This window comes from Ctenocephalides felis, unplaced genomic scaffold (genome assembly GCF_003426905.1).
Source record: "Ctenocephalides felis isolate EL2017-DRISC unplaced genomic scaffold, ASM342690v1 CF-g0.4_SCAFFOLD_00845, whole genome shotgun sequence".
Lineage (NCBI taxonomy): Eukaryota > Metazoa > Arthropoda > Insecta > Siphonaptera > Pulicidae > Ctenocephalides > Ctenocephalides felis.
This window is the reverse complement of record NW_020536999.1, coordinates 22,412,702-22,424,982: the sequence shown is the minus strand read 5'-3', so window position 1 is coordinate 22,424,982 and position 12,281 is coordinate 22,412,702.

The following is a 12,281-nucleotide window of genomic DNA, read 5'->3' as shown; positions in this document are numbered from 1 at the left end:
TTGTTGCGACCCAATGGTTTAACTATAACTAATATATTACTAAACTATAATATAAGCTACGCACATATCTGATTCTCAACATTTTATTCATCCCCAGAACTCGTTACATTGTATTAAACTCATATCGAGTAACAAAAGTATTATAATCAGAAATGGGATCCATGAACTTTTTCTTAATGCGTACGTGATTCTCTGCATACGACGCATTAATTCCTATGAATTTCGATCGGGAAATCACATAATTTGCACTCACACATATAAATGAATTAGTTTATCATATCCTAAAAGGATTAAGCCCCTCTTCTAAATAAAAGGTTATATAAAGCCAAAATGGAATTTTAAGTTGGGCTTAGTTGTGTAATTTTCGTATAGACGACAGCATCTCATGTATTAATGAACGGGAAAATAAAAGTATACATGAAAAATATTGTGTTTAATTTGAAATTATTATGATATTATCAATAAACATCTACCGAAATTGGTTGATGAAGAGAAAAGCTAATCGAATCGCCCCAACACATTTGGTGGCAGCGGTTCTCAAACTTTTTTAAAATTTTTTGTAAAAAAAAAGTTTTTTTTAAGTGGAGCGTATTTTTAATAATGTGTTGTAATATTTGGTGACATTTATATTTGGAGCCAGCGGCGATCCCTGGAAAGTTCTAGTTTGAAAATTATTACCTGGTACGACACTATTTTGGTATCTCGAAACCAAAATTTTAATCACGGTTTCTCAAACCTGATAGTCAAAAACGGGGATTTTCTATTTTGAAGTGGAACGATTGTATCTACAACTACGTTACCTGTACGACACTATTTTGGCATCTCAAAACCAAAATTTTAACCGCGCATCTCAAAACCCGGTGGTCAACACGGGGTAGTGTTAATATTTCCACGTCAAATTACGCAGAAGTCAGAGGAAGAAATCTCTGCATCCGAAGATTGCCTTACCGCATCGCAGTACGATTAGTGAATCTTCAATCCAACGCCACTCAAGCCACACACACACACGGAAACGAGCAGAAAAACGAAAAAACGAGCAGAACAAAAATCGAGAGGAAAATAAACCTGAATTGCAGCAGGACCAAGATAACGCACACACGGAAACGAGCAGAAACAGACGAAAAGAAGAAAAATAAACCTAAATTTCGACAGGACTACGAAAATACAAGTTAGTAAAACATTAGATTTAAGATTTTAATTTTTTTTCGAATATTGTATTTTTTCGCTTTCACAAATAAATATAAAAATGAATGATTAATACGACGAACTAAAATAGTGATGGATCAAACTATGATAAATAATGATAATAAATTAAATGTTCAAATCGCGCTTACATTAATACCTAATTTTAACGGAGATTCAAAAACTTTGCCAGCTTTTATATTAGCATGTGACACGTTAGCAGAAGATTTGACGGAAAGCGAAGCGAGAAAATTGCTTAACATTATTAGGTTAAAATTATCGCCAGAATTTTAGCTAAAATACAATTTGTAAAATTTGATTCTTGGAACGACTTAAAATATTACTTAACGCAACAATATGCAACTAAGAACAATACCTAGCTTAATCACAGAATTAAATAGTTTGAGACAGAGACATAACGAATCGGTAAAAGAATTCGGTGATAAAATAGAAGAAATTTTGAGACAGATTTACTTTTGTAACATAACGATGATAGGACAAGATGCAGCAGAAATAATTCAAATGACGTACACACAAATTGGGATAAAATTTTTTGAAAACGGATTAAAAGAACCACTAAGAAACCTAGTTAAATTGCAGATTTAATGATATTACAGATGCTATAAATTTCGCGGTTGAAGAAGAAACGACTAATCAAACTTTTCAATAATGATTTTTCAGAAAATAGACCGACATACTCAAATTACAATCAAAACACATTTTCACACAATTTTAAACCAACATGTTTTATTTGTAAAAAACCAGGACATAAGGCTACAACGTGTTATTATAGAAATAGTGAACGAAATTTTAATAGAGAAATTATAATCAAAGAAATGAAAAATTTTGTAATTTTTGTAAAAATATGGCCACTTAATAACTGAGTGTAACGATCCGAATTGTAGAGTATCTCTAAAACTAATTTTTCAAATTCTCGTATAATATGACGCAGCCACAAGAAACATGTAATTATTCTCGCATACATAAGAAAATACGACAAACTCAACAACGCACATTCACAGGTACACACAAATTACTTTACTTTCACAATCCCAAATTCCATACCTTCAACATCAACAAAAAACGATCCCGTTACAGTACAACAGCTAAATTCAAAAATTATGAGTTCATTTTTAACAACGAAACTGATAATCATGAAATAATTCAATTAATGACAACTAATACAAAAGATGAATTTTCAAAATTTTTATTAGATACGGGAGTGACATTTCATTGATACAACTCGATCAACTACATTTAGACTCATTATATATCAACATTTACAAAAAGAAATTTCGGGAATCACAAATGATAAAATCAAAACTTTAGGCGCAGTTTATTTAGATTATTATAAATGATAATAAAATAACATTCCCATTTCAAGTAGTTAGAAACTTACCGACAAAAGACATAGGAATAATAGGGAAAGATTTTTTGACACATTTTGATGCACAGATAAATTTCAAAACTAAAAATGTTACGTTATGTATTGAAAATAATATTTTTGTACAACATTTAAAAAGAGCAGATTCAAGTTTCGATATACAAGAATTAAAAGACAAAATAATGTAATAGAAACAAATGAGAAAAACTTTCGCTTTTAACAGTTTTAAACGACGATACAAACAGTTTTCAACAAAATTCAAATACTATAAATGAAACTACTATCATCTATACTAATATTTCAGAAAACTTAACAACGAACAGATAAATAAAATTTTATGCGACTTTCATATTTCACAAATGCACGGACGACATTTAGGAATAAGAAAAACCTACAATAAGATTAAAAAATTATATAAATGGCCAAAAATGAAGCGAAATATTAAAGATTTTATAAGTAAATGTACGGAATGTCAAGCAAATAAAGTAAAGAAGAAAGTTAAAAAACCTACTATAATTAAAACTAAGAATCCTTCTCCAAAAACAAAATCCAGAAAATACTATTACGAAAACGCAAATAAAGGACATTTAGAATCAACGATTTAGTATTACTCAGTGACGAGATCTTACTCGAGAAAATGCAAAAATTAATAATGCCTTTATTTAAGGGTCCATATAAAAATATTAAAACAGACGATGTAACAGCACTATACTAATAAATGACAAACCTGTTTTAGTTCACAACAATAAATTAAAGATATTCATACCAAATGATTAAGACATTTGTTACTCTCGCGTATTGAATTTACCAAGAATGAAATTAATATTTTGATTATTAGAAATAGATAAATAGTTTAAGCATACAAAAAAGAGTTATATTCTATGGTTTAAGCATGAAAAAAGAGATATTAAATAGTTAAGTTTTAAAAAAAAATAGAATTATATTCTATCTATAGTTAAGTCTACAAAGAAAAAGTTATATTCTAGAAAGTTAAAAAAACATGTTATTAAAATTACTTGTAACAAATAAAAATATTTTAAGTTCCTCATTATTTACAAGGTCAAAAAAATAAAATTAAGTTAATGAATAGCATGATTAAGTAAGAACACTATTATATATATGAAAACTATATGAAATAGAAAAAAAGTATTATTAATTAATGATTAACATTATATAAATATTTACAGCATTATTGTTAAACTAATCGAACTTTCTATTTTGAGATATTATCAATGAAATATATGAAAATAAACTTGTAATCATGAAATTTTAAAAAGAAAATGCTACACTTTGAAACGAAATTGCAACATTGAAAACTAATGACATTAAACTACTATATAGAAAGAAAATTTATGAAAATATTCAAAATTTCATGAAATGAAAAAAAAAACTGTAATCGTATTTTATAATATACACGCTAACATTATGGAAATATTTACTATGTAAATGTATGAGTGCAAATAGTTACTTGAAACATGGCAAGAAGCTTTTTTATGTTTTTTTAAACAGACGCACGAGGGCGCGCGTTTTTTCGGCGGTTGAGGTGTTGCGACCCAATGGTTTAACTATAACTAATATATTACTAACTATAATATAAGCTACGCACATATCTGCTTTTCTCAACATTGTATTCATCCCAAGAACTCGTTTACTTGTATTAAACTCATATCGAGTAACAAAAGTATTATAATCAGAAATGGGATCCATGAACTTTTTCTTAATGCGTACGTGATTCTCTGCATACGACGCATTAATTCCTATGAATTTCGATCGGGAAATCACATAATTTGCACTCACACATATAATGAATTTAGTTTATCATATCCTAAAAGGAGTAAGCCCCTCTTCTAAATAAAAGGTTATATAAAGCCAAAATGGAATTTTAAGTTGGGCTTAGTTGTGTATTTTCGTATAGACGACAGCATCTCAATGTATTAATGAACGGGAAACAAAAGTATACATGAAAAATATTGTGTTTAATTTGAAATTATTATGATTTACAATAACATCTAACGAAATGGTTGATGAAGAGAAATATAATCGGCGCCCAACATATATATTATATTAATAATTTCTCTGCGCTATCAAAACCTAATTAAGACCTAATCAAATTAATATCCAAATTGAATTACTGGCACAATCGTATAAATTATTACTTATATAAACATTCAGCAACGTAGTTTGTGCTTCAATGTATAAACAATTTCCACAAACGTATTTCATATCATTATTACACTTCACCAACACAAAAGTACATCGGTAACTACTACACGGTCCATGACCACCATACCGACGACTACAAAATAGACATCTGCCAGAACCCAGGAGAGTCGGTCGAAGTAGTAGAAGTAGTTGGAGTTGGAAGTAGAAATAGAAGTTGCCTTGAAATAGTAGAATTATTACCTACAATTTATTTATACCAGTGGTGTTTTTATTAATTAGTTTGTGAGACAATCTATCGATCCATTAATTAGTGAGACGATAATTTTATTAGTGTTGTGTTTTTATTGTGCAATGTGTGTGATCGCGCGCGGCTGCTGTAATTTTAATTAATTGGCCTGAATTGTAAGCATATATTAAATTGATTAATCGAGATTTGATTGTTGTATTTTGTGGTTTGAAAATAACTAGAATATTACTTCGTTGATAAGTGGATAATAAAATTAATCTTGTTCCATGTTTTTTTAACTATAATTAATTATTTTATTATTTTTACTTACAACTCAGTTTTGGTTAAATACTATTTGTCCCAATTTTTGCTTGATTTTTTCTGGTAATTTTTGCTGGACACTGAATATTCCCCAGTTTTTTAAATATTGTACTAATTAAGTGTAATGAATGATACTATACTTGAATCTGACTTGAATTAAAATTTTTTAAAACATTTTTACTTATTGCATATTATTTTTAATGACAGCTTAGATTTGGTTAATTTGGTTCAGATTTTTTCTTAATTTGTTTTATCCATGTGACTCTAGGACTTCTATTGGATTTAGTAGATATTGTAAAAGATGTTCTACTTGAATCACACATTTACTAGATTAACATTTTTTTCTAACTTTTTCTACCAATAAATTCTTTTTTCTTTATTTTTGATTCGAACTGATTTTCGGTTGAATGCTATTTCTACAGATTTTTGTTTGTTATTCTTTATCCAAGATATTTTAATTCTTGTGTTCACTTCGACTTTTTTATCACAATTATTATTATTATTGCAATTTTGGGTCACTGAGTATCCCTTAGGTTTTTAGTATTCTACTGATCATAGTTAATTCTAAATTCCTTTCTGGTCATACACTTTTTTCTCAAGATTATTCAACTTAGTGACTTTCGATACTTTTTTGACTTAATAAAAATGTTTATAGTTCCAGACTTTTTTTGATGTTGAACTGATCACTTTTTATGAAAAACAACTTGAATCACGAATTATTGCTTATAATTTTTTTTACTTATATTTCATTATTTTCACTTACAACTTATTTTTGGTTAAATACTATTTGTCCACATTTTTTTTTGTTTTATTTTTTATCTAACACTTTTACTGACTTGGACTTATTGGATGTTATGAAGATGTATTATGGAATCAAAATTTATGCTAATTATTATTGTGGTGACCTATTATTTATATGAATTTTTACATTTTTTTTAATCGTGTGACTTTCTGATACTTTAAATTAAACTATTTGTTATTCGACAGGTTAATTTTGGAAAAAAATTATATTTGTGAATATATTTTGTCTGGTTTGATCATTTACTATTTATCTAATTTCTTTAAAAGTTTTTTAATCAAATAACTCTTTACTACTTCACTGGTTAAACTTTTTACAATAGAATATCCGAATTATTTTAAAATACTACATTGGTTGTAATAATAAAACATATTTTTGTTTCAACTTTTTTACTTGATCACTTACCTACTATTTCTTTTTTATTGATTTTTTCATCTATAAATTACTTTTTCAATAAACAAATTTACAGCAGAATTTCCGTAATTTAAAATATAAAACTGGTTATGTTTTGTAATTAATTAATTTATTTTGAGATGTTTGAGACAAATGATCACTTCCTTAAAAAATTGGTTATAGATTATAAACTTTTTGGTGAAGTAAAAAAAATTATTGTAATACGTTGAAGGTGCTGATTCAAATTAATTTGCATCTGCTTATTATTACTACTTAACAAAACTCAATTAATAAACAATATATGCATGCAAATCTCATGCAAATGATTGGTTAGAGCTATTTTTAGATTTTTCTTGAGATCTGAATTATTTTCTTAGATCTACAAATCCACAAAAATTAGTAATACATAACAGAATTAGATTTTCTTCAAATTTGCATTAAGATAAAATTAATTATTATGTATTAATGCACATTAAGTTTTCTTATTAGGTATTTTTTATAGGTGTATTTTATATTTTTCAAACCTGTGACCAGTTTGATGAAATAATTTTTATCGAGTGAGATTTGAGATTCAATTATCATTTTTTTAAATATTTTTTTATATGAATGCAGGTACATATTTTTTTATTAAATAAAAAACGTTGAGACAAGTCGTTGACACCATCGTGGTATCTCGACCGTGATAATCGTAAGCATACTCGTAGATTTAGTAGAGAACAAGTTTTTTTTCATTAAAATAATAAAAAAAAAAACTAAATTGATATATTGAAGGTTATGTAATTAAGTTCTTATGAATTTGCTTTACAAAAGCTTTAAAAGCTTTGAAGTTTTAATAATTTATTCTAATAAGATTCTCTGTCAGACTAATAAGGCTCCAATAGGATTCTCTATGACTTCTGTGAAACTAGTTTGACCTCACCAAGTTCGAGAACTAATAATGAAATGTCTAAATCAAAATTATATAAACATTATATATTTACAAATATATATTAGATTATTAATAATTAAAATAATTTATATAAAAATATAATTAATTTCATAATTTTTATGTTATTCCTGCTCTTTCACTAATTCACTTTTGCCATTTTATGGTCCAACCAAAAATTCCTAATTATACACTGATATTTTAACATCAATGATCAAATACTCATTTCCATACATATTTTTAAAATAAAAAAGCACAATTATAATTAATGATGATAACAAATCAGTTTTTTTTAAAAAAAAACACATGTTGGTACAATTAAATCACATCATCAAACGTTGACCATGCACGTACGGATATTGTACCTAAATTGCTTTAGAAATTTAATATGTTTTTGTATAAAAAACTAACGTTTTTTACCTCAAACAATTTCCACAATGTGTACTCATCATGTTGAATTATTATCATGTCAATTAATGTCGTATGTTCTTCCGGGACTTGATTTTAATGAAGTTTTTTAACCGTTATGCTTGCTACTGTAAAAATTATGCACATGGTGAAGTTCAAGGCAGATTATAAATAAAAACAGGTATTTCTACGTGAAACAGAATTAATAATAGTAAATTTTGATGTTATAAACAGATAAAAGTATATATAATTATTAAGTTTTGTTATTGTCAACAATAATTAAGGAACGCATGAAAAAACTTCGATCAAGGCTTCGGGGATAGGAAATAATTTATAAGTTGCATTATTTTTACAAATTATTTTATACACTGCTTGATATCAAGTTGGCCCAAGTTTTTAACCGTTAAAGGCCTTATAAGTTAAATATGAACTGATAAAAAATAGTGTGATATATTATTCAAAACATATCTGAAATATTTAGTTACGCAATTTTAAATAATCATTTATTATCTTTCCTTCGCGTGGGAACAAATTATCGAATTTTTAAATTTTGTTGTTAAATAGTTTACGCAAAATAAAATTTATCATTTGTTTTTGTAAATAATTAGTGATTCAATAAATAACTACGCATAATTAGCGTATTTTTTCTAGTCTAAATAAAATTTTATTTGCATGCCTGAATTGATTCTTATATTAGCCGAGGACTATTGTTTTCTGTTTGTAATTTGTTTTATCGGTTAATAAATATTTTAATAGTAAATTGACTGAAATACTTACGTTGTTGGATTAATTTTCAAATTGTATGCCTACGTAGGTGCATAATTACATGTTATTTATATATTTGTACATGAGATTTTAGTTATATTTTGAGTATTTAACTAAATACTTGAAGCTTTAGTAATATTTTAAGTATTTAACTGCAACTAAAGCATCACAGATAAAAACAATTTAATTCATTTGGTAAACAATTTAGCATTAATTCGCAATTTATACGAGTTTTTTTATTTTTAGAATCAATATACTACTAATAAATTGAATAATTTATTGACTTTTAACCAAAAAATATCGACGTACTTCGTTTAAATTTCATTTATACATACACATACACACATATATATATTTTAATAGTCTTGAATTTGATGTTGAATAAAAATAGTATGAGAGTTTATAGAAATTTATTTAAAATCTATACGTTTCGGCTAGCATCTTAGCCTTCATTCAGTGGCAATCAACTTAAAATTTTGTATCATAATATAACATATAAAAACATTATTATCCATGGTATGAGAATGTGGACACTGATAAAATATATATTTTCAACATCACAGATGGTAAAAACACACAAATAACCATGATACCTTAACAAGTTGTCGAAACTATGCATTTACTGTTTGGAGTTTAAGATAGAAAGGTCACATTTTTCTTTTTCAGTTTTAAGCATGTGTTCATTTTTATGATAAATTTAAAAAGCGATGGGATCTTGCTATTTTTTTAAGAAATTTTGACGCTATTTAGGAACCACGTGTTTGTTTCGTTCGGGGCCATATTGTCGAATCGTTTGTTTATGACCCTGTCGTTATGCAATTGTAAAAACAACCCCTCAACAATTACGTTCTCTTCAAAATCTAAAATTTTTGAGTTGAAAAAATCTATATTATGATTTAAATTATTAATAGTCTTAAATTGTTCGCGATTTTTTGAGTCATTTTTATGTTGTTGAAGCGTTTACTCAGGTTTTGGCTAGTTTCTCCGATATAGAAAAGTTTGCAATTAGAGCAATTAATCTGATATACCAAGTTCCTGAGGCGGTCAGAATTAAACTTAGATTTAATTTGTGTAAAAATGGAACTAAGGATTGTATCGCAATTACATACCAACAAAATGCCTCATTATACTAATTTTTGTACAATATTATTACAATATATTTATTTCTGTGTATTTGCATATATGTATGTTATTATGTATATTTATGAGTTATATATTTGTTCAGCGCATTCTACCCCAATTTTTTGAAGTTGTATAAAAAGGCAAGTACAATTCTTGTAAAAAACATGTATCAATATATTATATAATAATAATTCATGTTTCATACTTATATGAATATTTATAAATTTATTTAAAAAAATACTGAGTTTCAATCACGTTCTATAATGTGCCGATTTATTGAACAAATGTTTGGTCAATACCCATTTTTTCTGAGAAGATTATAAACGCTTATATAGGCATTTTTTATTTCTAATTGTTTTTTTTGTTTGTTTGAGAAGATATTATTTATTCAATAATATGTTACATAAAGGAAATGTGAATATGAAAAATCACAAATAGCATATTAGAATGTTAATTCGTGGTGATGGTTTATAGTTTTATTTATTGTACCAGAACATGCCTTGATCTAGAATCAATTTTTGTGATTGATGTTTTAGTTTCTAATATCTTCTGAATTTATATAATTATTATAAAAAAATATATCATTTCGTTTTGACTTAATTTCTTTTGAAAGTCCGAACACGTATTTGACGCAAAACAAGCCGACCGGCGGTAATTGTTTGTGCAAACTTTTATCACGTTTTATGCGGTTAAATGCTGCTGTCTGTAAATATTCTATTAGCGTCAAAAATCTAACGCGGTTTTACTTTACCTTTACCACATAATACAGGGATGCCTAATTATAAATTCCAAGGAATACATAAAACATCATTAAGAAAAAAATGATACATAGTGAAGTTTAGCAACAAATTAAATTTTGGACGCTTTATTGAATACTTCCTATCTTTAGAAATTGCTATAAAATATAATTAGAGCTTGGCATTGTACCTTAAGTAAGGAAAATTGCAGGAAATTAAAATTTATAATCGTTTATAAAAGTTTATCATTACTATAATATATACTTGAGACCGTATTGGATATATTTTTATGAGCTACTGGTTAGAAATAGTTTCTCTACAAAATATTTAGATATTCTATTCTTTTTGGAAATATTACTGAAATGAGAATTGATGTTGGTCTTGATAAAAATCACACAACGTTGAAATTACAATTTTTGATTAAATATGTCTATTTAATCGCTTAAACCTAACTTCATGTATGTGTTATCAAAGAGGCTTCAGAAGGTTGCGCTTATACTAAAATTTACGTTATTTGACGTTTTTGCATTTTGTAGGTTAGATTTTATGTGAAAAGCTCCTGATTGAACAGCAAATATAATAATAGACAGTTTGTGACTATCAACTCATACGAAGATAACCCTTAACATAGCATTATCTTGACATTTCTATTTATTCGAGAATTGGCCCCTAAATTTCAATTTGAATTTAATATTTGAATACTAATATTGTGCTTTTGTACTTTTAATTTTTTTCTTATAATACAATTTTTTAGCAATTATTAACTTGTATAAAAAAATTGTACCAATATGAATACTTTAATTATGCATTGATTGGTGATGAACGTTCAACAAATTTTAATTATTGTAAAAATTATCACTTAAAAAATATTACTATAATATTAATAAAATTCTCGCAAAATTTTTGCATTCCTACATCATTCATTCCTATCATTTATTGAATATTCATAACACAATTATATTTTTATTATTTCATTGCTAATTGTAACAATTTTGTTACTAGTCGGCAACCGTTGCTTTAATAATAAATTAACATTTAAATTTTTGTAAAATGTACAAAATTACATCCAACTATTTCCGATGTGCATTTTGTAGTTTGCAGATTATTGCTGTAAATTAAAATATTTAGCAATTATTACCTAGTGTAAAATTTTTTGTATGAATATAAATACTTTGATTAGTGATGAAAAATTAACAAAATATCATTTATGGTAAAAATTATCACTAAAAAAGCATTACTATAATATTGAAAAAATTCTTACCAATTTTTGGAAAAATTTAGCATTTCTACATAATTATATGATTATTTAAATATTCATAACTCTATTAACTATTCTATTATCTTATTGCTAATTGTAACAATTTTGTTACCATCGGCCCAGTTGCTTTAATAATAAATTACCATTTAAATTTTTCCTAAATATACAAAATTACATCCAACTATTTCCCAAGCCCTGATAACTATTTCCAGCGGTGGGAGTCGATTATTCCGATATTTGGTAAAAAAATCAGCATATTATAGCATAGAAAATCAGTTTAGTTGGATTTTCTAATGTGTTATGATGTAAAAATATTTAATTATTATGCTCCATCGATTCGTATTCGAAAAAAGGAACCCATTGGGAAATCGATAGTATAGAAGTGATTACTAAATATGTTACAATAGAATACGTGGCGATTAGTGGTTTATAAATGTAGAGTTAAAAATTGGTGAAAATGTTGTGAAATTTATAGTATATTTAAATTTGTACAAAATTTAGGTTTAATTAGAAAAATAAGTGATTTTGTGAGATTGTAGATGGACAATTTCATATGCCATTTTTATTCTACATTTTGTTTCGGTAAGTCGTTTTTCTT